The 27,728-nt window shown below is 49.8% G+C and overlaps 1 protein-coding gene across 4 annotated transcripts in view; it reads right to left on the bottom strand.

The window, feature by feature from the left end:
• Positions 1-27,728, bottom strand: part of RBM27 (RNA binding motif protein 27) — a 1,065,407-nt gene that overhangs the window by 251,972 nt on the left and 785,707 nt on the right. The window lies entirely within an intron of this gene.

Below are 27,728 nucleotides of genomic sequence, written 5' to 3'. Positions count from 1 at the left end.
ATCCCTCCTAATCACGGGATACTACCCCAATCTAATCTTATCATGTATTTTATTGACCACAGCAGCAGAAAAAAAACAAAGGTAGCCTAGCCCAAACAAAGCACAACCTGAGACCACTACACACTTGCACTCTGCTCAGCACATCGAGCCAAAAGATCAACTCTAGTGACTTGTCCTTCCATTTTCCTTACTGTGCTTGACAAATCAGTATTTCCTGGATTTCGAGGTCGGCCGCAGTCTGGAGGTGGGAGACGACTGTCTGGGGCGAGCCAGCCTTCAACAACCAATCGTCGAGATAGGGGAAGACTGAAACCCCTAATCTGCACAGGTGAGCTGCGACCACTGCCATCACTTTCGTGAACACCCAAGGGGGCGCTGGTAAGGCCGAAGGGGAGCACGGTGAACTGAAAGTGATCGTGGCCTACCGTGAACCGCAGGTAACGCCGGTGGGCCGGCAGGATGGGGATGTGGAAATACGCATCCTGCAAGTCCAACGCCACCATCCAGTCTTCTGGGTCCAGGGCAGCTAGGACCCGAGCCAAAGTCAGCATCTTGAACTTCTCCTTCGGGAGGAAGCCGTTGATGCTCCATAGGTCCAAGATAGGGCGTAGGCCTCCTTTGCACTTCTTGGGTACCAGAAAGTAGTGGGAATAGCAACCACGTCCTACTTCTGGCCCAGGAACGCGCTCGATGGCCCCCTTGACCAAGAGGGCCGTAACTTCCTCCTGTAGAAGTTGCAAGTGATCCTCCGACATGCGGTGGTAGTGCGGTGGCATGGCTGGAGGAGTCTCCTCGAAGGGGAGGGAGTAGCCCCTTCGGACCATTTGCAGCACCCACCTGTCCGACATGATGGAGCGACAGTGAAGGTGATGGCGAACCCTGCCCCCCACTGGCGTCGAATGGGCCTGAAAACTCGGACTAGGAGGATTTGGAGGCAGATGCTGCGGGGGTGGGTGTGGACTGGCCTTGCCGGTGTCCCTGGCACCGCCACGGCAGTTACCACGTCGGCAACCACGTTGAGGTTGGTTCTGCGGACTGTGGCTAGCTGGACGTGAGGGGGCGCCCCTTCCTTGGCCACGAAAGGCGGAGGTTTGCTGGCATTGGCCGAGGCCCAAGGACTTGGCCGTAGCCCTGGAGTCCTTGAAACGCTCCAGCGCACAGTCCGTCTTGTCGGCAAAGAGGCGACGGCCATCAAGGGGCATGTCCATAAGGGAGGCTTGGACATCCCCGGAAAAATTGGCGGACCTCAGCCAGGCGTGGCGGCGAACCGCCACCGTTGTTGCAATCGCCCTGCCTAGCGAGTCCATGGTATCCAGTCCACACTGAATGGAATAGCGTGCTGCATCCAGTCACTCTGCTAGGGCTTGGGTAAGCTTTGCCTGGACCTCCGCCGGGCACTGCGGCAGCACTTCCACAACCGTATCCCACAGAGAGTGGGAGTAACGGCCAAAAAGGCAGGTGGTGTTGACAGACCGCAACCCCAAACTCAGTGAGGAGAACAGTTTCTTCCCAAACTGATCGTACCTTTTGGATTCCCGATCCAGAGGGGCAGTCGGGAATGTGGTCTGGGAGGTTGATGCTTGGATCACCAGGGTCTCAGTGGTGGCGTGAACGTACAGGAAACCTGGGTCGCCCCGGAGCCGGGCGGTGGCATTGGGCCACATTCCGATCTACAGGGAGGCCTGTAGAGGGCTTGGACCAGGTAACCAACAGAATGTCAGTGAGGGCTTCGTTGAACGCCAGGAGAGGCTCCGAGGAGCTTGCCTGCAGTTTGAGCACCTCAGTGAGGAGGTTAATCCTCACGGCCGCGACTGGGAGGCCTTGGCTGCCCTAGTCAACACCACGCTGTAAGCAGCCCCCTCCTCCGTAGCCACGGTAGGAGGGGAGACAAATCCAGTGTCGGGCGAAGTGTCCAGAACCCTAGCCTCCCCCAGTTCGTCTGCCCAGTCCTGGCTCAACTGGTACTGCAGTGCCAGAGTGTCCTCAGACCCCTCCCAATCCCCCTCGTCATCCATTTCCTGAAAGTCAGGACTAAATGATGGAGCTGGGTCGTCGGTGAAGGGCTCACAGATCGGCGTTGAAGACTGCGTCGGGCGGCGCGGGTCCGACGCCGGATCCGGACCGGGGTGGGGATCGGGGACGACGCAGTCCAGGGACGGCGCCGGCAGCGACACCCTTGTTGACTGCGCCAGCGGAGGGGTCGTAAGGTCGACCGGCGTCGTCATGGATCCAGGCCTGGATCCTGAGGAACCCTGCGGCGTTGTGACCGGAGTCGTCGACGGCGCCGAAGCACCAGACGGCGTTGGGGCCGGAGGAGCCTGCCCGCTTGGGCTCCCAGACAGACGCGCGGGGCCCGATGGCACGTCTGCGGGTTACGACAGAGGGAAGCGCGACCTCACAGCCATGAGGAAGGCGCTGATCTCCTCCGGCGTCACGTGCAGCCCAGGGACCGGCGGGTGTGCAGCTGGACGCGGCGCTTGCGGCTCCGGCAGAGCCGTGTGGGCAGTGTCGCCCTAATCCCCAACCGCGTCGCACGAGCGTCGGGGGGAGTCAGAAAAGCGATGTCGCTTCTTCGACTTCTTGTGCCTAGACTTACCTGAGGACGTGGAGCCCGACGAGTGGTGTCGACTCGCTGAGCTGTGATGACTGTGGCCCCGCGACTGCCCGAGTACGAGGCGCTTACGGGACCGCTCCCGCCTAGCCTTCGACGTCAAAGACCAGAAGTCGGGCCACGACTTGTCATCGTAGTCTGCCCCGAGGCAGTAAAGGCACCGACGATGGTGGTCGGTCACCGACATCATGTGGTTACAGTTGTCGCAGGGTTTGAACCTGGGCATCCCTATCGACACCGAGAGTCGAGATCGACTTGAGAAGATCCAAAAGAGATCGAAAAAGTTTAGTCAAAAAATTACTAGGAGTACTGCTCTTCCCGGATCTGCGCTTGCTGGTGTGGAGAAAAGCAGAACTGATGGCAGCGCACGAGGGCAGCGTCTAAGTACTCCGTTGACGTCATCCCTGCAATCACGATGCCGACGACGGACGCGAAGCCGCAGACGACGCCTACCAACGCGCAGGGGTACTACTACTCAAAACTTTTCGGATCCAGTCTGACGCCTGGGGATATTCTAAGGTAAGGAATCTAACACTAACCTGTTTCTTTCAGATTAATCAGAATAATTTCAGAAAATTACACTTTACTCTTGGACGTCTAAGTAATTAATAGCAATTTGGGAGGGGGGTGCTTTACCAGCGGCTCACTCTTGCTATTCATGTTCTGTGTATTTAATGCTAAGAAAGTAGTGCTAAAAAACTAGTTACTTACCTTGGGTAATGCCTTGTCTAGTAGAGACTTTATCTAGTTACATATCCCTTAATTTACAATACTCCCCAAAAGTCAGACTGGATCCAGAACTTTTTGAGCAGTACTCCTTCATGCCAGTAGGTGGGATTGTCGGCTCAGCTTTGACTGCACCAGAAATTATGTATACAGTACCTATACACGCACCACCCCGGCGCGCTTACATCAGTTACTTTCACAACTTTCCACATCCGGGACACGGAGCCACAATGAACACTGACAACCAGTGTAAAATTCTAAGGCCCAAAGAAGGGTGACCCTAACATTAATCAGCTGGCAGAGCTGGGAGGGGCTATAAGGAATTAGCAGCTAGATAGAGTATCTACCAGAGAAGGCGTTACTGAAGGTAAGTAACTTCTTCATCTGATAGGGACTTCTAGTCACTGATTCCTTACTTGAGATTAGATAGCCAAGCACTACTTCTTCGGAGGTGGATCTGCAAAGTGGATTAAACCAGAAAAGTCCTGTAAGACCGAACGGGTGACATGCCCATCACGACGTACCTGGTTGTCCAGGCAGTAGGGCTTGGTAAAAGTGTACATAGATACAATGTTGCTGCCTGACACATATCTAGGACAGGGACTCCGTGGGCTATCACAGTAGTCGCAGCCTTAGCTCTGGTGGAATGACACACAAGCCCTTAGGGAGTTGCTTCTTGGCCAATACGTAGCACATCTTGCTGCAAAGAACTAACCATCAGGAGATGGTCTGTTTCATCACAACCTTCCCTTTCTTGGCACCTACATACCCCATGAAGAAGTGATCCCCTGGAATTCTCTTGTGCGAACAAGGTACAATGACAATGTTCATTTCGGGTGCAGGCTCTTCATTTTGGAAAGGGTGAGGCAGAGCAAACAAGGTGGACAGGGTGAAGTCTGGCCCACAAGGAAAGGAGCCACAACCTTCGGGAGGAAGGAGGCTCATGTCCAGAGTACTAGCTTGTCTGGATAAAAGGTGGTATAGGGAGGGTGTGGCAAGAGTGCTTGCAATTCGCTGACCCTCCTGGCCAATGGCATGGCCACCATAAATGCAGTCTTGATGGTCAATAACCAAAGAGGGCAATTGTGCAGAGGCTCAAAAGGCCTGAATATCAGAAAAGTCAAAACAAGGTTTAAATTCCACTAGGGCATAATGAATGGTTTGGGAGGAAATATATGTAGGAAGCCTCTCCTGTGTCAAAGATAGAATAAACAGAATAACCTGAGAAAAAAGATTAATGTTACTAGAAGCACACCATGCCACAAATGTATTCCAGTGACATGCATATACCAATTTGGTGGAGGAACGCCTGGTTGCTAGAATAACAGCAGACTTCGGGAGAAAGGTCGAAAGCTGTCAACTGTTTGACCTCAATCACCACGCATGAAGGTGAAGGGTGTGCAGTTTCGGATGCAGGATCCTACCCTGTTGCTGCGACAGAAGATACTCTTGAAGAGGCATCCTGATCAGGGGACCGATGCTCCTGCTCAACTATCAGGATACTAGACTCTCCTTGCCCAACAAAAGCCACAAGTATAACTTGGACCCAGTCATTCCTAATCTTCTTGAGAACTCTGAGAAGTGGTATTGGCGGAAAGGCATACAGGAGGCCGGAGTTCCAACTGAGATGAAGAGTCTCCGAGCGATAGCCGCCTTTGAAACTTCAGCGTGCAAAACTGCTGACACTGTGCATTCTCGGCAATGGCAAAAAGAACTAACCAAGGCTTCTCTCCACTCTTGAAACATCTCGAACCACCTCTAGGTGATGATAGGCATCTTAGCCTGAGTTCATCCACCATGCTGTTTAGAGAGCCTGTTAGGTGATAAGCCACCAGGGAAATGCCCTGGCATTCCAGCCATTGTCCAGAGACGCAGAGCCTCTTGACAAAGGATCGACAACCCCACCCCACCATGTTTAATTCAGTGCCACATGGAAGTCCTCTGATCTGCACCTCTTCCAGAAGGCCGCCCCATTCCAGGAGTGACTTCTGTTCATACAGCTAACTCTGGTTGGGGTAGAGGAGAGGAGTCTGCCACTGACCCAATTTCTGCTCATCAGCCACCACTGAAGATCTTTCAGAGTTCCTTCTGAGATCTGGACCATGTCGGAGAGATTCCCCTGATGCTGTTCCCACTGGGACTTTAGCTGCCAATACAGGGCCCACATATTCCAAAAGGCATGTGTTATCAGCAGGATGCAGGAGGCCAGGAGGCCCAACAACCTCAGAGTAATTCTCACCGATTTCCAGGATCGAGGCTGAAACATAGGTATCACAGCTCAAGTATCCTGGTTTCGCCACATGAGAAAATAGGTCGAAAACTGCACAGTGTCCAGAACAGGTCCAATGCCAGGGAAAGTCTGAGAAGGAGTGAGGTGTGCCTTTTGCACATTGATAGTAAACCCTAGAGAATGCAGGTTTGTGGTAGTCTGGAGGTGAGAGATGACTGCCTGTTGAAAGCCCGTATTCAACAGCCAATCGCCGAGGTAGGAAAAGACTGGAACCCCCTGACCCCCGCAGCTGAGCTGTAAAAGCTCCATCAGCTTGGTGAACACTCGAGGGGCCCTGGTAAGGACAAAGGGGAGCACGAAAAACTGAAAAGTCTCTTGGCCCACATTGAGCCACTTGTAACATCTGAGGGCAGGAAGCAGAACTACGCATCATACAAGTCCAATGCTACCATCCAGTCTCCCAGGTCCAGGAGAGGCAGAACTTGAGTGAGCATGAGTATTCTGAAGTTCTTCTTTTTTCAAAATCAGATTGAGAAGGTGAATATCTAGGATAGGATAAAGGCCTCCATACGTTTTGGGCACCTGAAAGTAGCAGGAATAGCAATCATGACCTGCTTTTGATGCAGGCAACCTCTCGATGGCTCCCTTGGCCAGGAGACCCAAAAGTTCCTGAAAGAGCAAGAAGAGGTGGTCTTCAATCAGCCAGTCATATATGGGTTGGGGGGGGGGGGGGGGGAGAAGAGGATAAGGTGGGGGGGGGCAGCGTTACAAAGGGCTGGAGTAGCTCCTTTGGACCATCTGCAAAACCCAACTGTCTGATGTTACTGAACTCCAGTGGCGCAGGTGATGTGTATCCTGCCCGGCACTGAATGCACATGCTGGTCGGAGGGCAAACAAAACTGGTGGCAGTGGTAGACTGGCCTGACCTTTGGCTACCAGCCTGTAGAGGTCCATCGGACCCACGTCCTCTGCTACAAAAAGGCTGGGAAGCCTGTTGGCCATGGTGGCTGTAAGGGTACAGACGCAGCTGGAAAACCCTCTTTAGGCCACGAAAGGGGCAGGCGGTTGACGAGGGGCCATGGTGAAAGCCCAAGGACCAGGCCATAGCTCTGCTGTCCTTAAAGTGCTCCAGTGTTGAGTTCACCTTCTCTCTAAAAAGACAAGAGCCATCAAATGGCATGCCCACAAATGAGGCTTGCAGATCCACTGAAAAGCCAGTGGTTTTCAGCCAGAGATGGCGCAAAAGGGCCATTGACAAAGAAATTGCTCTGCCCAGTGAGTCGATCATGTCCTTTCCACATCGTATGGGGAACTTTGCTGTGTCTTTCCCACCAGCAATAGCTTAGGAGAGTATGGCCGGGCCTCCTCCGAGATCATAGGCAGCACTTGGGCAACCAAATCTCAGATAGTATGGGAATATCGGGCCAAAAGGCATGCAGTGTACACCAAGCGCAGAGCAAGGCGGTTAGAAGAGAACGTTCTATTGTTAAAGGTATCCAGCCTTCTGGATTCCCTATCCATCGGACTGGTAGGGTACATGGCAAGGTTGGCAGAAGACGTGGAGGATTGGACAATAGCTCTCTGAGGTGGGGTGCTCGGTAAGGAAAATGGGGTTGTCAGGGGCATGGCGATGGCAGCAGGCAACTATTCTATGCATAGGAGCCCATGTGCAGGTCTTGGTCCAGGCCCCAAGTAGGATGTCAGTAAGGGCTTCACTGAAAGGGAGTGAGGATTCAGAAGGGGTGACTCTGGGCTGAAGCACCTCTCTAAAGACGTTCGGCTTGACTGCCAATGAGGATAGCCGAAGCTCCATGTCCTAAACCACCATATGCACCACCATGGTCAATGAGGCTCGCTCCCTCCATAGCCACAGTAGGAGGCGAGGCCAAGCCATAGTCCTGTGAGGTGTCTAACCAGTTGTACTCCGTATCATCTAGGGGATGCTGGGATCCATAAAGGTCCTCAGATCCCCTCCCATACATCTTCTCCAGACCTCGCAAAGGAAAAAGGCACTAGGGCATGGTCCAGGTAAGCGCTTCAACTGGCATAGGAAAAAAACATAGGGATGGGGCTGCTGTGGGGCATCGGTGGCACGAAGGGCACCAGCACCAGAGCAGGCCCTGAATAAGGTATCACAGGTGGATCTGCTCCAGACGCAGCACCGGATCTAAGGAGCCTGACTGGTGAAAAGGGCGAACCAGCATGTGGGGATCCGTTAGCCCTCTGCATCACAGACTGTGGGGCCCAAAGGCGCTCCAGATAGGCTGGCCACCCAAATAGGATGTGCATGGCCTCAAATTCCTTTCAGCTGTGCATGGGGGGGCTCCGAATCCAGGACAGTCAAGGAAGTGTGGAGGGGACAATGACTCAGGCTACGCTGAAACGCAAGGCCTGGTGTGCCAAAGTTCCCACGCCTCGTCAGAAGACTTCACAGGGTGCATCGAAGTCAAAGACATTTTGCACTAATTTGATTTCATTTAGTGGTTGGACTTACCAGACAACTTCGAACAAGACTGACTGTCGGGTGTAGCTCCGTGAATGGTCCCGGGATCTTCCAGGATCTTGAGCATCACAAAGTCGTCCGAAGTCGGGCGGATAGGAGCTTGAGAAAGGACTCCCTCAGCACCTTCGAGTGAATAGTGCGGCAGTTATCGCAGGTCTTTGAGTCATGGTCCCTTTCCAAGCATGAAAGACAAACCAAGTGTGGGCCTGTAACAGACAACTGCCTGTGAATGGTTTGAAACCAATCATTTTCTTTGGGAACATCCTGTCACACCAGGAGAGAGAATCTCTCAAAAAAGGGTTCAACAAATGTTGAGAAAAAAGCCAGCCAAAAAAACACCAAGGGTAGCTCTTCACAGATCAGTGCTATACAACATGGAAAGGAAAGAACTGATAGAGCGCCAGGGTGGCACCTATATAGGTACCCAAAACATCATTTCCTGTGCAGATGACAGAACCGAATGACGAAACCTACCAGCATGCATCAAAAACGTCTTGATCCAGTTTGACACCTGGGGAATATTCTAAGGAATTTGCGGCTAGAAGCCTATCAGATTGAAGAATGAATCTTCTCGGATAATTCTACATTAACTTGCAGAATTTAGGGTAATTCTGTGTGATTAAGCTAAACAGAATTACACAAGTTATACCTACTCCTAAGTGCCTTGAAAATATCAGCCACTGGGACTCTTCTAGCCAAGGCTGAAGTGGATGATTTTACCCTGGTGAAATGAACCCAGGTTAGTGCAGGTGGGTCTTTGTTGGCTAGAGCATAGCACAGCAGAATTTAATAAATAAAGTGGTCCAATGAGAGTGTGCTTCTATACATCTCATTTGTTTATAGCCAGTGTAGAGCTGGTTAACTAAGTGATTTTGTTTTCGTGTGCCTGATGCAAGCTTCGGGTCTAGCATGTAAATCTCTGCTTCTCCCTAGTGTGATGTGGTGGGGGCTGGTAAAAGATGGCATTGTGAAAGATTGTCCGAAACGGAAAGGGGACACCGCCTTTGTAAGGAAGAAACACAAACCAGGTGAGAGGTTGGGGGGCCAAGACCTGCAATTCGTTGACACAGAGGGCAGAGGTCAGGGCATCTAAGAAACCTGTTCTTAAAATTAAAAGCTGCAACTGGAAATTGGCTTAAGTGGAGTTCCGGTAAGAAATGTCAGAACCAAATTAAGGTACCACTGAAGCATTATAAAAGAGGCTGCTGGACAAGTTTGTTTATCAAACCATTAAGAAATTTTAACACAGATGGAACCTTAAACAGGTCGACTTGATCTGGTAAACAGAGATAAGCAGACAGCTCTGAGAAGCATCCGTCAACTGTAGCCACCGCACTACATTATTGAGCCAAGAACAAAGTGAACTGTAGTATGCTGGAAAGAGTACTCTACACACTTGGAAACCACTGCGGCACTGCTGCAGGGAAGCAGACAGGTCTTCTTTGTAAAGGTATCTTTGTCCCTTCCCATCAGCTTAACTCTGCTGCAGCATCCCTGGTGATCCCCTTGATGTTGGGCCCCTAGACTCCAAAGGCACCATCTCAGAGTCATCATGTACCAGCATGCACAAGAACCAGGAGGATGCAAGAAATCAACTTACAGAGAGAAAGCCGAAAGTTCAGAACAGGAACTCGAGCTTCCATCAGAAACATTGGAATCATAATCCAAATGACCTGTACTCTCTGCAGAGGAGAGAACGTTCTGAGCAAGATGGTATGCAATACTGCCCTGATGAACAGGATGCACTAAGAGGGCTCTAGGTGAGACTTGGAGATGGGGTGTTTGACTGTAAAACCCATGTTGAACAACAGGGAAACTGTTGAACACAAATGATGGAACACCAGCTCTGGTGACCTGCCTTTGATCAGCCCGTCATCCAGGTACGGATATACAGAATTTCCTGACCTTCAGAGGTGGGCTGTCACCACGGTCATGAACTTCATGAAGACTCGACGTGCTGATGTCAATCTAAAGGCAGCACTGTGAATTGGTAATCAGCAATACCTACCAACAATTACAATAACGTCCTAATGGACTGCAGGATCGGAATGTGAAAGTACGTGTGCTGAAAGTCTAAAGACACACTACAGACTTCCATTTCCAGTAAAACCTTATCAAGGAAAAGAGTCCAGAATGTATCCTTTCTGAGAAACCAGTTTAGGACTCTGAGATTGAGGGTTAAATCTTCCTTTGGAACTAAAAAGTATCGCATATAGGACTTGGTCCCAGTTTTCACTCAGGCACCAATTCTGCCCCTCTCTGCAGCAGGACTTCTACTTCTTTCAGATGTAGGATCTGCAGATGTTATTCCTGAACCTGAGTGGAGCAGAGAAGCCAGCTGGAGCGATGTTGGTAGAGAGTAGAGTGTACACCTTTTCTACAGTTTGTAAGACCCAGCAGGCCCAAGTAATAGTCTGACAAGCCTTTAGAAAAAGGCACACCCTCCCTTGTACCGGCATGGTATGTTCCTTCCCAGGCAAACTACTGCTGGTTCACTGGTGATGCAAAAGGACGAGGAGGAGAGCAGGGGCACAGCCCTTACCTTTCCCTCTTTTTTGGCGTACAGAAGGGTTCCTCTATGTTGCTCCAACATCTTGGAAGAGCCCTAGCACTGCATATGCTTTTTGCCCAAACAGTCTCTCTGTTAAAGTTCATGCCCAAAACAGTTTTCTGAACCCTGGAGGAGAACCCTGTGAACCATAGCCATACAGTTAGCCTCAAAATGACCAAGTGCCCACTGATCTTGCCATGCTAGATTTGGAATCACCATGGCTGCCATGTCCCCAAGAGCATAGGCATATCTCCCAAAAGGACAGGTGGCATTAAGGGAACGAAGGAATAAGCTGCCACTGAAAAACTTTTTTTCCTATGGCTTCCAAGTGCTTAACTCCATATCAGGAGGATGCACAGGGAAAGCTCCTGGCTTGAATCAGGGTGTGAAGAAGCTCTGTAATACCACACTTTCCAGTAAAGGGAAAACAGGAAAGATGTGTCCCTGTCCACGATGAGGCCGGTCCTGGTGCTATAAGGCCCAGACTACCTTATCATGACCTTGTGCCTGACAACGTAACAGAGCCTAAACCCTCCACCAGCTCCAGAGAGCTATTGCATTAGTTACCACAGTTAAAGGTGAGGAATCTACAGGAAGAAGTATCCATCAGAAGCATCACTATTCCAGCTTCACCTAAGATCGGCCTTCTCCTGCCTTAAAGACGGATTCAAATTGAACCTAACCTATACATTCACAAGCCCATTCTTCTAAATACTTTCTCAAACCTCTCCCCCACTACACCAAACTCTGCCAAATTCCTCTCACCCTTTACTGGCTCTACTATCTAAGTTATTCCATTTCTTTCTAGCCAAATTCTAGGCTTGTCTTTATCCAGTAGCAACCCTACCCCCACACTCTTTCAGCCCTTCTCTGCTTTAACCCTGTGTTCCTTCTCATACTTACCCTAGTAATTGACACTTCCCCTTCTAATGATTATCCCTCTATGATAGTCGAGATAGAAATAAGTTACTTATCTGTAACTGTAGTTCTCCAGTATTGGAACCTTTAATAGATTCACATGCTGGAATCATTTAAGCATGTGAATCAAGCATGTGAAACTATGAAATTTCCAAAACTGGAGTAAGGAAACAAGTTCCTTACCTGTAACTGTAGTTCTTCGTTATTTGAATCTTTCATAGATTCACATGCTTGATTGACATGCTTTAATCACTCCCGTCGTCGAGATGGGAATGTGAATCTATGAAAGTTCCAATACTGGAGTAATTTATCGTAGAACCAATCTCATCTTCCCAGCCCCTCCCTCTTGCACATACCAATATTCAATCACTCCACAACGAACAGCAGTGAAGCATATAGTGGCCTTATCCAAACCAATCACAAAAACTACAGCCCACAGTATCCCACCAGCCACATTCAACCCCCCCTCTTTGCATTCTTTAATCGGACTATCCCTCCTCCCACCTCATTCTATCCTTCTCTACATCATCTTTTACCAGAGCCCATTCCTTCCTTCCTTCTTTCTTTGTCCTATGCCTTCAAGGATTCCAACAAAGGCTTGTTCCAGGCAGAAGGGACCAAAAAGAAAACAAAAATACAGTAAGAACCCTTGCTGACAACCCACCCTAGCACTGACAGTCTGCCACTGGATGTAATAGCTATATCAGAAATTGACATTAATGACACAGCTTAATCACAGATTTGCAATTAAACTGGACATTCATAATTGAAACCTTGCCAACTGATAGCCTAGCTCCAACACGGCACAAAATAGATGCACCAGTATATTACATTTTTATGAGAAACCACAAGAGTAGACTGGCTGGAGGAACACCTATTGTACCTGGGCACATTGTACCAAGAGACGTTCAGGGAATCTAAATCCCAATCATTCCAAGTCACACAAGTCATGATGTTAAGTCATTTTCGCACAAGTTACTACTTGTGTAGCAATATATCTGTAAGAGACAGTTAGTGATAGATTCCTTATCTTAGAATATCCCCAGGCATCAGTATGGATCCGGAAAGTTTTGCTGCGTGTCAGTAGGTGGCATCAGTAGGTGGCATCATGCGGCTCCGCGTCAGTCACTGGTATCGTCAGTTCTGTACACGACTTTACGCACCAGAAACGCAGAGCCATGCAAGATAGTAATCAGTTCGCAGAACGGGGAGGATGGGTGGGGCGGTAAGGAATCTTATCACCAACTAATGTCTCTTACAGATATATTGTTACACAAGTAATAACTTGTGCATTTGAAAGAGACACATTAGTGATAGATTTATTACCTTAGAATAGATACCCCAGCAACACCAACCCCGGTGGAGGGTCTGCGAACAAGATTACAGCAAAAAGTCACGGAGCACAGAACGGCCAAAGAAGCCTTCCCTCCGGACTTGACTGTCAAGGCAGTAGTGCTTGGTAAAGGTGTGCAGCGAGGCCCACGTAGCTGCCTGAGAAATGTCCTGCAAGGGAACGCTGCATCCCAAGTCAGTAGTGGCTGCCGTTGCCCTTGTAGAATGGGCACGCAACCCCAGAGGAGGCTCTTTCTTAGCCAACGAATAACAGGCCTTGATGTAGAGAACGACCCACCTAGAGATGGTCCGTTTGTGCACGGCCCAACCTTTTTTGGCACCCACGTAGCAAACACAGAGCTGGTCATCCACCCGGAACGGTTGTGTACGGCTCAGATAGAAGGAAAGTGCACATTTTGGGTCCAGACAGTGGAGCCGCTCTTCCTCTCTGGAAGCATGCGGAGGCGGAAAGAAGGTGGGCAAAGGTCCGTCCGATGTGGAAAGGAGTGACAACCTTCGGCAAGGAAGGAGGACGGGTCCTCAGAACCACCTTGTCCAGATTAATAGAAAGGAAAGGAGATTTAGGAGAAAGAGCCCGGAGCTCATTCACTCGTCTGGCAGAGGTGATAGCTACCAGGAAAGCTGTCTTAAGAGTGAGAAGACATAAAGGACAGTTATGAAGGGGCTCGAAGGGAGCGCACATCAGAAACGTCAAGACAAGGTTTAAGTCCCACTGAGGCATGATAAAAGGCACCGGAGGGAACGTGTGCGCAATGCCTTTTAGAAAAAGGTTCACAACCGTGGACTTAAAAGAGAAGGCTAATCAGGAAGCCGCAGAAAGACGGGAATGGCCCAAAGATAACATTTGATAGTGCCCAGAGCGGAGCCCTCCTGGGCTAAAGAAAGAACCTCGGAAAGAGGGGCTAAAAGGGGGTCTACAGCCTTCGCTGTGCATCATGCCACAAACTTATTCCACCTGCAGGCGTATACCGTTTTTGTAGAGGGACGCCTGGCTGCCAGAATGACATTACAGACTTCGGGAGGAAGATCGAAAGGTGTCAACCGTCGCCGCTCAATCTCCACGCAGGGAGGAGGCGGCTAGACAGGTTCGGGTGGAGAACCGTCCCCTGCTGCTGCGATAGAAGATCCTCCCGAAGAGGCAGTCGGATCAGGTGATCGATCGCCATGCTGAGTAGCTCTGGATACCAGTATCTTCATGCCCAATCCGGAGCCACAAGTATGACTTGGCCGCAGTCGCGCCTGATCTTCTTCAGCACTCTGGGCAGAATTGGTATAGGCGGAAAGGCGTACAACAGACCCCAACTCCACTTGTGACGAAAAGCGTTGCCGAGCGAGTGCCACCTTGGAAATTCCAAAGCGCAGAATTGATGATATTGCGTGTTCTCTTCAGTGGTGAATAGATCTAACCAAGGCTCACCCAACTGCTGAAAGATACCTTGCGCCACGTCAGAGTTCAGACACCATTCGTGATCCATCAAGCACCGGCGGCTGAGTTTGTCCGCCTTGGCGTTCAGAGAACCTGCCAGGTGTTGAACCACCTAGGTAATGCCTTGATGTTCCAGCCATGTCCCGAGGCGCAGAGCCTCCTGACATAGGGTCCAGGACCCCAACCGCCCTGTTTGTTGCAATACCACATGGCGGTGGTGTTGTCCGTGAACACCTGCACCACACTTCCCCGGACAGAGGGAAGGAATGCTGTCAGTGCAAGTCGGATTGCCTGAAGGTCCAACAGGTTGATATTGAGCCAGGACTCGGCCGGAGACCAGAGGCCTCTAATATCCGCCTCTCCCATGTGGCCACCCCATCCCAGGAGGGACGCATCTGTCACCACTGTGTGCTCCGGTTGGGGAAAGGAGAGGGATCTGCCATTGACCTAATTGCGATTCGTGAACCACCATTGCAATTGTTGAGCAGTGCCCTCCGAGATCTGGACATGATCGGACAGGATGCCCTGATGCTGCGCTCACAGGAACTTCAGGTCCCACTGCAGAGCCTGAATACGCCATCCGGCATGTGTCACCAGCAGGATGCAGGAGGCCATCAGGCCCAGGAGCCGTAGGGTCATCCTGACTAAAACCCAGGATAGAAGCAGAAAGATCAGAATCAGAAAAACCCGAAACAGCGTCAAATCCAGAACTGCTCCGATGAAGGGGAGATTCTGAGGGGGACTCAGATATAACTTTGGCACGTTGATGGAGAACTTCAGCAACTGCAGGAGGTCGGCCGTAGTCTGAAGGTGGTCGACGACTGCCTGGGGCGAGCTCGCCTTCAACAACCAGTCGTCGAGGTAGGTGAATACTGACACCTCCGACCTGCGCAGGTGAGTCGTGTCCACCACCATGACCTACCTTCTTGAACACCAGGGGGGCGCTGGTAAGGCCAAAGGGGAGCAAGGCAAACTGAAAATGTTCCTGGCCTACTGTGAACCGCAGGTAACACTGGTGGGCCGACAGGATTGAGATGTGAAAATAAGCGTCCTGCAAGTCCAACGCTATCATCCAGTCTCCAGGGTCGAGGGCAGCCAGGACCTGAGCCAGAGTCAGCATTTTGAATTTCTCCTTCCGGAGGAAGAGATTGACGTCCCGGAGGTCCAAGATGGGACGCAGGCCCCCTCTTATCCTTCTTGGGGACCAGAAAGTAGTGGGAAAAACAACCACTCCCCACTTCCTGCACAGAAAAGCACTCGATGGCCCCCTTGGCCAAGAGGGCCGTGACCTCCTGTTAGAGAAGAACCAAATGACCCACCGACATGCGGTGGCACAGAGGCGGCATGTCTGGAGGGGAGGACTGAAAGGGAAGGGAATAACCCTAGCAGATTATCTGCAGCACCCACCTGTCTGATGTAATTTCACGTCAGTGGTGGAGGTGGTGACATACCCTGCCACCCATCGGTGTTGGGTGCTCCCTGAAGCTCGGAATAGGAAGGCTTGGAGGTGGAAACAGCGGGGGTAGAGGTGGACTGACCTGCACGCTGATTCCCAGACCCGCCCCAGCGGAAGCCATGGCTGCGCTGAGGCTGGTTCTGCACAGGCTTGCTGGAGGAGAGTGCCTGGGTGCCTCTGCCCTGGCCACGAAAGGAACGAATCCCAGGAGTGGCAGGGTTCTTTGTAGAAAGACCCAAAAACTTGGCCGTGGACCGTGAGTCCTTAAAACAGTGCACTGTCGGCCTTATCGCCAAAGATGCTGGAGCCATCAAAGGGCATGTCCATGGGCGAGAACCCAGTCGAACGCAACCAGGCGTGGAGCCGCAACGCCACAGCTGTGGAAATTGCCCTGCCCAACGAATCAGCGGTGTCAAAACCACACCTGATGGCACACTTCGCTCCATCCTTACCTTCAGCAATCGCTTGGGAAAGGACAGCCTGGGCCTCCTCAGAACACAGAGGCAAGACCTGAGCAACGGAATCCCACACTGCGTGGGAGTAACGGCCCAACAAGCAGGCGGTAACCATGCGCTGCCCTAAGCTGGCCTAGGAGAACAACCTCTTACCAAATTGTTCCAGCCTTTTAAAGTCTTTATCCGGCAGAGCCGTGGGACAGACACTCTGCGACATCGAGGCCTGAATGACCAGGCTCTCAGGCGTAGGGTGAGTGGTCAGGAAAGCGGGATCCCCAGGCGCCGGGCGGTGACGCCTGGTGACATTTTTATCCACTGGCGCCCCCATGGCCGGTCGCAACCAAGTGCCCAAGAAGACTTAGGTAAGGGCCTCATTGAAGGAAGCAGCGGCTCAGACGATGTAGATGCCGTCTGGAGCACCTCTGTAAGAAGGTTGGTTTTGAGGGCCACTGTAGGGAGGTCGAGATTGAGAGCCTCCGCAGCCCGACGTAGTAGGCGGAGGAGAGGCAAACGGCGGGTCAGAAGAAACATCGAGTTCGCTCGTGTTTTCCAGGTCGTCCACCCAATCTTGCTCGGAATCACATTGCCGGGCAAGAGGGTCCTCGGACCCGTCCCAATAGTCGTCCACCTCTGGCGTAGAAGCAGCCAGTCATGGCTGCGGAGCCGGGGACGGGACGAACGGCTTCGGGAACGGCGGCGGCCGGGCCGGAGCCGCTTCCCAACGCGGATCCCAGGCCGGAAAAAAATGGTCATGGAACCTGGGCAGGGGTGGTATAAACGGCACCCAGTGCGGCGCCGGGGATGGAGCCGAGGGCGGCGCCGGAGCAGACAGCGCCGCACCTTGTGGCGCCGGAGCCAGCGGCGCAGGATCCTGTGGCGCCGGAGCCACCGGGCCAGCAGGATCTGGAAACGGGACCGCGGGGCCCGAAGGTGCACCAGCGGGAGCAAGGAGCCTAAAAAGGCGGTCCATGGCAGCAAGAAACTCTTGCGCCTGTTCGGGAGTCGCCGACGGACTCGAGTATGGCGGGTAGGCTTCAGGACTCCCAGGCTCCAGAGGAGCGACGGGGGGATGTCAGAGAACGAACACGCTTCTTTGACTTCTTTTTATGGCGTCGCTTACCGGAATTAGAAGGTGAAGACTTGGAGCCCGAGGAGCGACGGCTCCGGTCCCGTGAGCAGTCCCTGAAACTGCCCCTAGACCCAGAGCTGCAGCGTGACGAATGCTGGACCTCCAGCAATTTTCTACGCCCCTCCCGCAAGGCCTTAGGGGCCATGGCTCGACAGTCCCGGGAGTCGTGGTCGGTCTCCAGGCAGTAGAGGCAAACATCGTGGGGGTCCGCCACAGACATATTATGCCAACAAGCCCCACATGACTCAAAAGCCGGGCATCCCTACGTGCACCAGGAGAAAAAAGGGAGAGACAAAAGTCTTAAAATAGAATGGGAGGGGGGGGGGGCGGGGCAAGGGCGAGGCGAGGGATGAGTGATCTAAGTTTAAGGAAATATAGGAGCAGTGATTGGCTAGAAGTGGCAAGGTAGGGGTGTTAATTAGGAGTGACTAGGGTATGTGTCGTGATGAGATATGGATCTGGAGATATGGCCAGGTGAGTTGGTGCAAGGTGAGTGATGGGGCAAAGAAGAGGCGAGGGCAATGGAAGCAAAGGGGGGGAGAAGGAAGGGTAAAGACTTACAGTAGCACCCAGGCGATGACGTGTGGGTAGCTGCGGTCCAAGCGGTCGCTCAGGAGTCGACGGCTGCAGGGTAACAGAAGGAGGGGGGGCGGGGATCAGAGCCAGATCTTAATGAAGAGGGGCTCGAGAAGCGGATTTCGGATTAAGTGAAGATACCTGATAGTAGATTCAGTCTGGTCAGCGGGCGGGATATGCGGCGCCTGCGAGGGAAAGTAGCAGGGGTCAGAAAGAGCCGGTAACGAGGCAATCAGTTACGTTATACCATATGGCGATCGCACACAGTGTGCAGTGTGTGGGCGTACCTGTATGGATCAGGGCGGCAGAAGGCACATGGGTCTCTTCTAATGAGGGGCTGCTAGCAGTAAATGCTGGAGCTATCTGCGCCGGTACGGAGCCACACATAAGTAAAGGTTCAGGGTAGGGCGGGGATTGGGCGGCAGGAGAGGTGGGGTGAGGGGCGTGTCTCAGTGTTACCGCGGTAACAGTGGCAAACAGGAAGTGATGAGGAGGAGGAAATGGATCAGGCTGAGTCGGATCGTAGTCATGGCGAAACTGACAGACAGGACGTACTGAAGGGGCTTAATAGCAGGACGGGACCTGCATGAATGTAGTCGCCTGATTAGAGAACAAGGCGAGGTTGCAAACGCATTAGTCAAAAGCAAGTACAAGAAATATAAAAATGTACACTTTTAAAGTTACACAGTTTGTGAATGCGGGATCGGGCGAAAATGCGCCGGAGGTGGGGTGTATTCACAAAGGAAATGTATCCAGTTGGATGATTGGTCTAAAACCAGTGGGATATTTTACATCATATTATATTCAATTGACAGGGGCGAAGGAAGCAGCAATAAAGGTTACAAATAATTCAGGTCCTACTGGATACACGGTTTGAAACCAGAAAGTTAAAAACATATCAATGATCAAGTTAGGTAGTCGAGGGAGTGGAGTAGTCGAACCAAGTATGCAGAATATACATTTTGAGAGTTACATAATTTGTAAATACAAGATCGGGCACAAATGAGCATGAGGTGGGGTGTATTTACAAAGGATGAGTGGGTTATTTAGATCATAGTGCGTACTATTGACAGAGGCAAATGATCCAGCAATGGAGATTATAAATAACTGGGATCCAATTGGGTATATGGCCAGAAAGTTAAATATACATCAATGATCCAACTGGATGGTCAAGGGAGTGTATTTTAGATAGTGATAGTGTTAGTCCACTCATCAAGAGTGTTGAGCCCATGGTTGACCGAGGGAATAACATCGCCAACCATCTGGTGCATGCCATTACATGGCCAACCCCGATAGCTGAAAAACATACTATTACAGCTGCCTGGGGCCTGAACCCAGTTATCGGACATTTTAAATGCCAATCTTGCAGTGTCTTTGACCTAACAACCAATACAAAAGAATTCATCTATAATGGACATACTCATCAACTTTCCCACCACTCGAACTGTAAAACACAAAATGTAATCTACGCTATCCGTTGTCCATGTGACCTAATCTACATTGGGCAAACAACTCAAATGGTCAAACAACGGATAATACAACACAAGAGCAGAATTAACTGCAAGGTACTCACGGCTCCTCTGGTCACACATTTCATAGAGAAATAACATGCCGATACAGATCTCAGATGGATGGTTATTGAGAAACCAACACTGCCAATCAGAGGTGGTAACATGTCCTCTCTACTCAATAGAGCTGAATGTAAATGGATCGCACGGGTTGACTCGGTCAACCATGGGCTCAACACTCTTGATGAGTGGACTAACACTATCACTATCTAAAATCCACTCCCTTGACCATCCAGTTGGATCATTGATGTATATTTAACTTTCTGGCCATATACCCAATTGGATCCCAGTTATTTATAATCTCCATTGCTGGATCATTTGCCTCTGTCAATAGTACGCACCATGATCTAAATAACACACGCATCCTTTGTAAATACACCCCACCTCATGCTCATTTGTGCCCGATCTTGTATTTACAAATTATGTAACTCTCAAAATGTATATTCTGTATACTTGGTTCGACTACTCCACTCCCTCGACTACCTAACTTGATCATTGATATGTTTTTAACTTTCTGGTTTCAAACCGTGTATCCAGTTGGACCCAAATTATTTGTAACCTTTATTGCTGCTTCCTTCGCCCCTGTCAATTGAATATAATATGATGTAAAATATCCCACTGGTTTTAGACCAATCATCCAACTGGATACATTTCCTTTGTGAATACACCCCACCTCAGGCGCATTTTCGCCCGATCCCGCATTCACAAACTGTGTAACTTTAAAAGTGTATATTTTTATATTTCTTGTACTTGCTTTTGACTAATGCGTTTGCAACCTCGCCTTGTTCTCTAATCAGGCAACTACATTCATGCAGGTCCCGTCCTGCTATTAAGCCCCTTCAGTACGTCCGGTCTGTCAGTTTCGCCATGACTACGATCCGACTCAGCCTGATCCATTTCCTCCTCCTCATCACTTCCTGTTTGCCACTGTTACCGCGGTAACACTGAGACACGCCCCTCACCCCACCTCTCCTGCCGCCCAATCCCCGCCCTACCCTGAACCTTTACTTATGTGTGGCTCCGTACCGGCGCAGATAGCTCCAGCATTTACTGCTAGCAGCCCCTCATTAGAAGAGACCCATGTGCCTTCTGCCGCCCTGATCCATACAGGTACGCCCACACACTGCACACTGTGTGCGATCGCCATATGGTATAACGTAACGGATTGCCTCGTTACCGGCTCTTTCTGACCCCTGCTACTTTCCCTCGCAGGCGCCGCATATCCCGCCCGCTGACCAGATTGAATCTTCTATCAGGTAACTTCACTTAATCCGAAATCCGCTTCTCGAGCCCCTCTCTTCATTAAGATCTGGCTCTGATCCCCGCCCCCTCCTTCTGTTCCCCTGCAGCCGTCGACTCCTGAGCGACCGCTTGGACCGCAGCTACCCACACGTCATCGCCTGGGTGCTACTGTAAGTCTTTACCCTTCCTTCTCCCCCCCTTTGCTTCCATTGCCCTCGCCTCTTCTTTGCCCCATCACTCACCTTGCACCAACTCACCTGGCCATATCTCCAGATCCATATCTCATCACGACACATACCCTAGTCACTCCTAATTAACACCCCTACCTTGCCACTTCTAGCCAATCACTGCTCCCGTATTTCCTTAAACTTAGATCACTCATCCCTCGCCTCGCCCTTGCCCCGCAACAATAATCACTAGTTATGGTGTGCAACATACAATGCACATTATAACTCACACCCACTATGTTTTGCTCATATTAGACAGCTATTTTTATTTTACATGCCATTGGCTAAGGTGAGTAATGAACATGCTGGGGCAGGATTTATAGTACGCTTTTTCAGTTTTGCGTTGAATTATAACTAACCACTGATCATTTTTTTTTCTTTTAACATTGTACTGCATTCACTTGGCATGTATCCATTCTGCGCGCCACCTTTGGCAAGGCCCTACACCAGACCCTCTTCGGCTGTGGGCTGGTTGCAAGAACAGCCTGCATGTCAAAATTCACTTTAATTAAAACCATACTAAAGTTATTAACAAATGATTTGTTTTTTCTTCTCCCTGAAGTATACAATCCAAACTTAACATTTTCAATAGAAATCTAGCCTTACTAAACTCCTACCAAATGTTGTGCACATTCACCGAACTACACTAAATTTATTGGCAAATAGTCACTTCTTTAATTCCCCAATCACCTTGATGAGCCTGCTTTAAGCTGATAAGAGTAAGAAGAGGCTAAACATGCTAACTCTGCCAAATGACATACAGATCCAACAAAAAGAACCAAAGCGATCAGTAAATCAACCATACACCCCTTCCCCACCCCACCGCTTGGTTCTGCATTAAAAATTAAATAGCAACACTCAGTGTAGCTTTGCTAACAACCTGCCACATCGGATGCAGATTAATCTAACAGTGCTTAAGTTATAAGCAAATGAAAATGTTATTGTCCCCCACCCTGATGGACTGGTACCAAACTTGACATATCAATAGACAATCACTTCTTCCAAACGTCTGTCAATTTTGTGCATATTCATCATGCAGTGAGAAACCCATTAGCAAATAAACACTTTTATGACCACTCTTTTTAAGTGGAGCTGCCCAAAATTTGAAAATATCAAGAGTAGTCTAAACTTATGAAGTCTTGCCCAAATTTCTTGCAAATCCATCAAACGTAAATCAAAATTGTTTTGATCCCTGTCAATTATTTTTACCCCGGAGCCCTAACCAATAAGTTCTGCATAAAACATGACATTCCTGTAATTGGTGTAACTTTTATTAAGTGCCTGCCACGTTAGATGTAGACTCAAACAGTGGCAAAGTTGGAACCTAATAAAAACTTTATTGCAGATGTTTCAGAAGGCCTACTTTCGTTCCCTACCCTTTAGTGCACTGGCATAAAGCTTAACATACCACTAAAAAACATATCCTTCCAAGCTTATTCCAGATGTTGTGCAGATTTGTAACACAACCAAAGTTACTGCCAAATTCCATCAAACAGTGCAAAATTTATAAGCAAATCAACAAATTACTTTTCTCATAAATGTTAAAACCTTTAAAGCCCAACAGCACCTTTTCTAATGCTAATATCTCAAAATTCAATATTTGATTAATTTGGACACAATTTAAGTAATTTAAGGTATGGTACGAGTTGTGCGTGCTGCATACCATAACTGGCAAATCTTAGTGGTTTTACACATTTGACCCTGAACTAGAATTCAGTTTTTAAATGTAATTTTTCAGTGGATTTAATTTTTTTTAATAAAACACTTTATTCACAAACCCCGGTGAGCATGTCATATGGCTGTGTGCAGCAAGGTTTGGTCAGAGGACCTGACCCGTGGGAAAACCTTGTTGCCGAACTAACTACAGGCATCCAACGTATACTGTGCTTTCACCCCAGAGTATCAAGGAGTGGAAACAGAGCCTGACCTGCAACAAACACCCCATGGACGTTTAACATGGTGTGCACAGCATGGCCCCAGGGTGTATGGCCTGGATTGTGGCCAGGCAAAGCATCCAGCCCATTGAAAGGGGTAACATCCCCCTTCCTCCCCAATGGCTCTATAAAGACGCCAATAGCACATGGCCTATGGTTCTCCCACTCGATAAAGTTAAGAATCGTATCAGATTCGAGATTTTCTTTTTAACACAATGGCAGACAAATCTACTATTCTATGTACTTTTGAGTGCATTAAGTCACAAATCATGTGCAGTTTTCTAAGGTTTTTTCCTTCACTTAATCAGTGTTCTATATAGTACACTAATTACCAGAGGGGTATCCAGGCGGTAGCGTAATGAGAGTCTATTTGAAAAGCCAGGACTCTAGTCCGCTCCTGAACTCGGCGAGGGATATCTATGTTCGGAGGTGAATGGGGAGGTTGTTCCAGGCTTTGACTGCGAGGTGGGGGATGGAGTGACCTCTGGTCCAGGTGCAAAGGATGCTTGGGATGGTGGTGAGGGCCAGGGCAGCAGACCAAACGTTCCTGGTGGACTGGTGGAAGGTCAGACGGTTGCTCAGGTATTCTGGTCTGGAGTTGTGGAGAGCTATGCAGGCGTGCGTGAGCAGATTGAAGTGGTATCTCTTCTTGACGGGGAGCCAGTGCAGGCTAAGGAGGTGGGATGTGATACCCTTTTGAGCAGGTCCAGGATGATTCTTGCAGCTGCATTCTGGATGGTTTTGAGGCAATTGAGGAGGTTGGTGGTGGTTCCGGCGTAGAAGGCGTTCCTGTATTCTAGTCGACTGATGATGTGGGCGTGAGTGACGATTCGCCTGGTGTCAGTAGGGATCCATCTGATGACTTACCCGAGCATTCGGAGGGTGTTGAAACTGGTGGAGGCAATTGAGTTGATCTGCCGTCTCATTGAGAATTCGCTGTCGATGACTATTATGAGTGTGCGAGGGTGGTGGGGGTGGGCGAGGGTCCGAGGACCAGCAGAAGTCATCCCACGGTGAGGGGGTTCTTCCAAAAAGAAAAACTTCTGTCTTGTCGATGTTAAGTTGGAGGCAGTTGGCTCTCATCCAGTCGGCGACGTTGGCCATGGTGCTCTGGAATCTCAATCAGGTCTGTTACTTGAGTTTTTCAAGCCTCCACTACCCGAACCCCACCACCACAGCCCTAGGGGCAGACACTTGTTTTAATGCTCTGGCTTTCCTGTGGAAATTTGTTTTCACAGAGCAGAAGTTACAATCCAAAATATATTTGTGATTTTCAAAATACAAAAACAATAATTACGTTTGTCAAAGCATTCAAATGTGATTGACTGGAGTGGCAAAGTGTTAACAATTTCAAGCACACCAGGCAACTTTTTCGAAAGCTCATATTTCAAACACTTTTTAAAGTATTTTTACTGCATCTGCAAAAGCATGCTTTCTATTTACATATCTATTTCAAGTTTGGTGCAAATCAATTTAGCAATTCTAAAAAAAAAAACACTGGCATCAAAGAGGAAGATGAATAGGGTGCATTACTATCTTATTAACCCCATAAGCTGACCAGCATTATGCTCGACACTGCATTATGTGAATACAGAAAAACCCCAGTGCTTAATATGAGCCGGTGGTAGCCAGTGAGCCACTAGTACTCGTTTTTGGGGCCTGCACTTATTACTCCTCATCAGTCATTACCGAGAGCAAGAGAAGGAAAAAAACAGACCGTAAGGAAGAGAAAATTGGCAATACTGTCACAAAGGAGGAAAGCAGGAACCTGCAAGAGAAAGATAAAGGAGGACTGGACTGTCAAGGCAATAATGCTTTGTGAATGTGTGCAATGATGCCCACATAAGAGCCTGACAGGCATCCAAGACAAGCCCTACGCATGCCAACACCATGGGTACAGCCTCGGCTCTAGTAGAATGAACCCTCACATTTTCTAGAAGCTGCTTCTTAACCAATATGTAGAGATCTCAATTCAGTGGGCTATCCATTATGATACGGGCTGCATCTGCAATGCCTTGTCTTTCTCTGTTCCAGTAAACCGCACAAAGAGCTGATTGCTCACTTGATGCTCCTTAATATGATCGATATAAAAGTTAAGGGTCTTTTTGGGGTCCAAGCAATTAGAGTCTCTCTTCCTCTTTCGAGGGGTGAGGAAGAGCAAAGTATATCTGAAGGGTAATAGCATGTCTGACATGAAAGGACCTACCTCTTATTCAGGAATCCAAGTCCTGACGCCACACGCCTCCCGCTCCGACCCAGTTCCACCGCAGCTGTAGGCTGTTTGTGTGGAGGGCGGACCGGGGAGAGAGCGAGACACGCCCCCTGACACTGCACCGTACATAAGGCTCATAGCCTCGCGCTCACATCACAGACTGTGTCGGCGTGTGTGTCTTTTCCTGTTCGCGTTTTTAAATTGGCACTTTGCACTTTGTCATTGGCTTTTAAGGAACCTACCTCTTATTCAGGAATCCAAGTCCTGACGCCGCACGCCTCCAGCTCCGACCCAGTTCCACCGCAGCTGTAGGCTGTTTGTGTGGAGGGCGGACCGGGGAGAGAGCGAGACACGCCCCCTGATCCCTCCCCTGGGATTTATTCCTCTGATGTCTAGGCCGCGCAGCGGGCGTGCCGCCGGGGTGCCAAAGGCAAGCCCGTCTGCGCCTGTCCGCGGCCGACCGGAGCTAGGGGCCATACCCCTTTCATCTCGGGCACCAGAAAGAAGGAGCTACGTCCCGAGCGAGTTGTATGCACTTAGGAGTCACTCCTCCATCTCATGTGATCATTTCTGGCGTCCTGATGGCCCACAAACCATCTGCCCTGTGTGCGGCTTTCAGTTCAAGCCCTCCCTCACTAGCAACACCCCCTTAGTTAAATATAATATGCTTCTCTTGAACTGTAGATCACTAGTGATACACTCCCTCGAAATTAATCATCTTATTCAGGATCTCGATCCAGATGGCTTGTTTTTGACCGAAACCTGGCTCACTGATGAGTCTGAACCGGATTTGGTCCAGGCCATCCCACAAGGGTACCAAGTGGTTCACGAGAACCGCAAAACAGGGAAAGGAGGGGGATTAGCCATCATCTTCAGAGACTCGTTTCAGCGTCTAATCTCTCACTCCCCCATCCCAAGCTGCGAAAGTCTAACATTCGCCTTAGAGTTCTCCCCCACTATCACTATCTGGGATTCTTATATATCGCCCCCCCCGGAACCATAGTAGACTTTGTTGAAAATCTCCCCCCATTAGTCGCGGGCCTAGCAACCATGCCCGGTAACTTAACAATTCTCGGAGATCTTAATATCCATCTGGACGAGGTCTCGAACCCATCCGCCCTTTATTTTATCGACAGCTCAGCAGCCTTGCGACTCTCTAAGCGTGTAGCAAGTCCCACCCACATAAAAGGTCACCTTCTTGACCCCATATTCAGTAACTGCCAAGGGTTGGAAGTCGATCTGACATCCCCCATCCCATGGTCCGACCACCATCTTATCCCCTTTACGTGGACTATCCCTAATCTCCATTTGGCACAGCAAGCAGATATACCTCTCCAGAGAAAGCGGTCGAAGCTTTCGGTGTTTGACTGGCAAACTTCCTTGGATAACACCAGACCCCCCATCAACCCGGATCCCACCATAGCTAAGGAAGATTTTAACTTGTGGATTATTAATTCCTTAGATTCGACACTCCCGCTAAGAAGAATGGAGGTGAAACGTAGCTCTAAAACCGCCACTTGGTACTCCCCCGAGCTGTGGGAACTGAAAAGCAAGTGTAGATGTCCTGAAAGGAAATGGAGACTGGACTTCTCCCTTGTTAGTAAAGCCATCTACAGAGATATGATCAGGTCTTACAAAAGGGAGATCAAAGCTGCACAATCAGCCTTTTTTGCTGAGGAAATTAACTTGGCAGCTTCGAAACCGAAAGAAATCTATTGGATTGCTAAGACTCTTCTAAAACGACAAGAACCGCCTCCCAATCCTCTTAACGCACAGGTTTGCTGTGATGACCTGGCTGACTATTTTTCGGAAAAAATACAATCCATATACTCTACCTTTCCCATAGGTTCTGCTCTCTCCCTATCAGCCCCCATTTCCACCCATACCTCCATTTCCGAGACCCATGCTTCTCCCTCCTTGCATCTTTTTCCTCTGGCCACACCAGATATCCTCAATTCCTTGGTCTCACAGGTTAAATCTGGCTCTCTCATCGATCCAGCCCCCCCGTGGACCTTAAAAATGGTGAGTGACAGCATTTTTCCTACTATACTTAACCTTGTTAACTCCTCCCTCATCTCCAGTACAGTCCCGCTCCTCAGGAAACGGGCCATGGTCAGGGCACTATTGAAAAAACCAAACCTGGACCAGGCGGACCCGAAAAACTATCGCCCAATTTCCCTGCTTCCTTGGGTGAGCAAACTGCTCGAAAAACACGTTAACTTCGCTTTAATGGAGTACATCGAATCAAGCCACTTACTCAATAACTCACAGACTGGCTTTCGCCCCAAACACGGGACCGAAACAGCGCTATTGGCAGTGACGGAGGAGGCACGGAATATCTTGGACCAGGGGGGGTTCAGCAGCCATAATCCTCCCGGACCTCAGTGCCGCCTCCAACACGGTCAACAATAGCAAGTTACTTCTTCGGCTAGCGAGCATCGGGGTGTCGGGAAAGGCCAGATCCTGGCTAGAATCTTTTCTTTTCGACCGCTCCTTCCAAGTGTTCGAGGGTGGCATTACGTCACGTAGCAAACCTCTGATCTGCGGCATCCCCCAGGTATCGTCTTTGAGTCCAACACTATTTAATGTGTACATGGAGCCACTAGCTGAG

The sequence above is a fragment of the Lissotriton vulgaris genome, chromosome 7 (genome assembly GCF_964263255.1).
Source record: "Lissotriton vulgaris chromosome 7, aLisVul1.2, whole genome shotgun sequence".
NCBI classification, from domain to species: Eukaryota; Metazoa; Chordata; class Amphibia; order Caudata; family Salamandridae; genus Lissotriton; species Lissotriton vulgaris.
The sequence above is the reverse complement of the archived record's forward strand: the minus strand, read 5'-3'. Positions and strand labels throughout refer to the sequence as shown.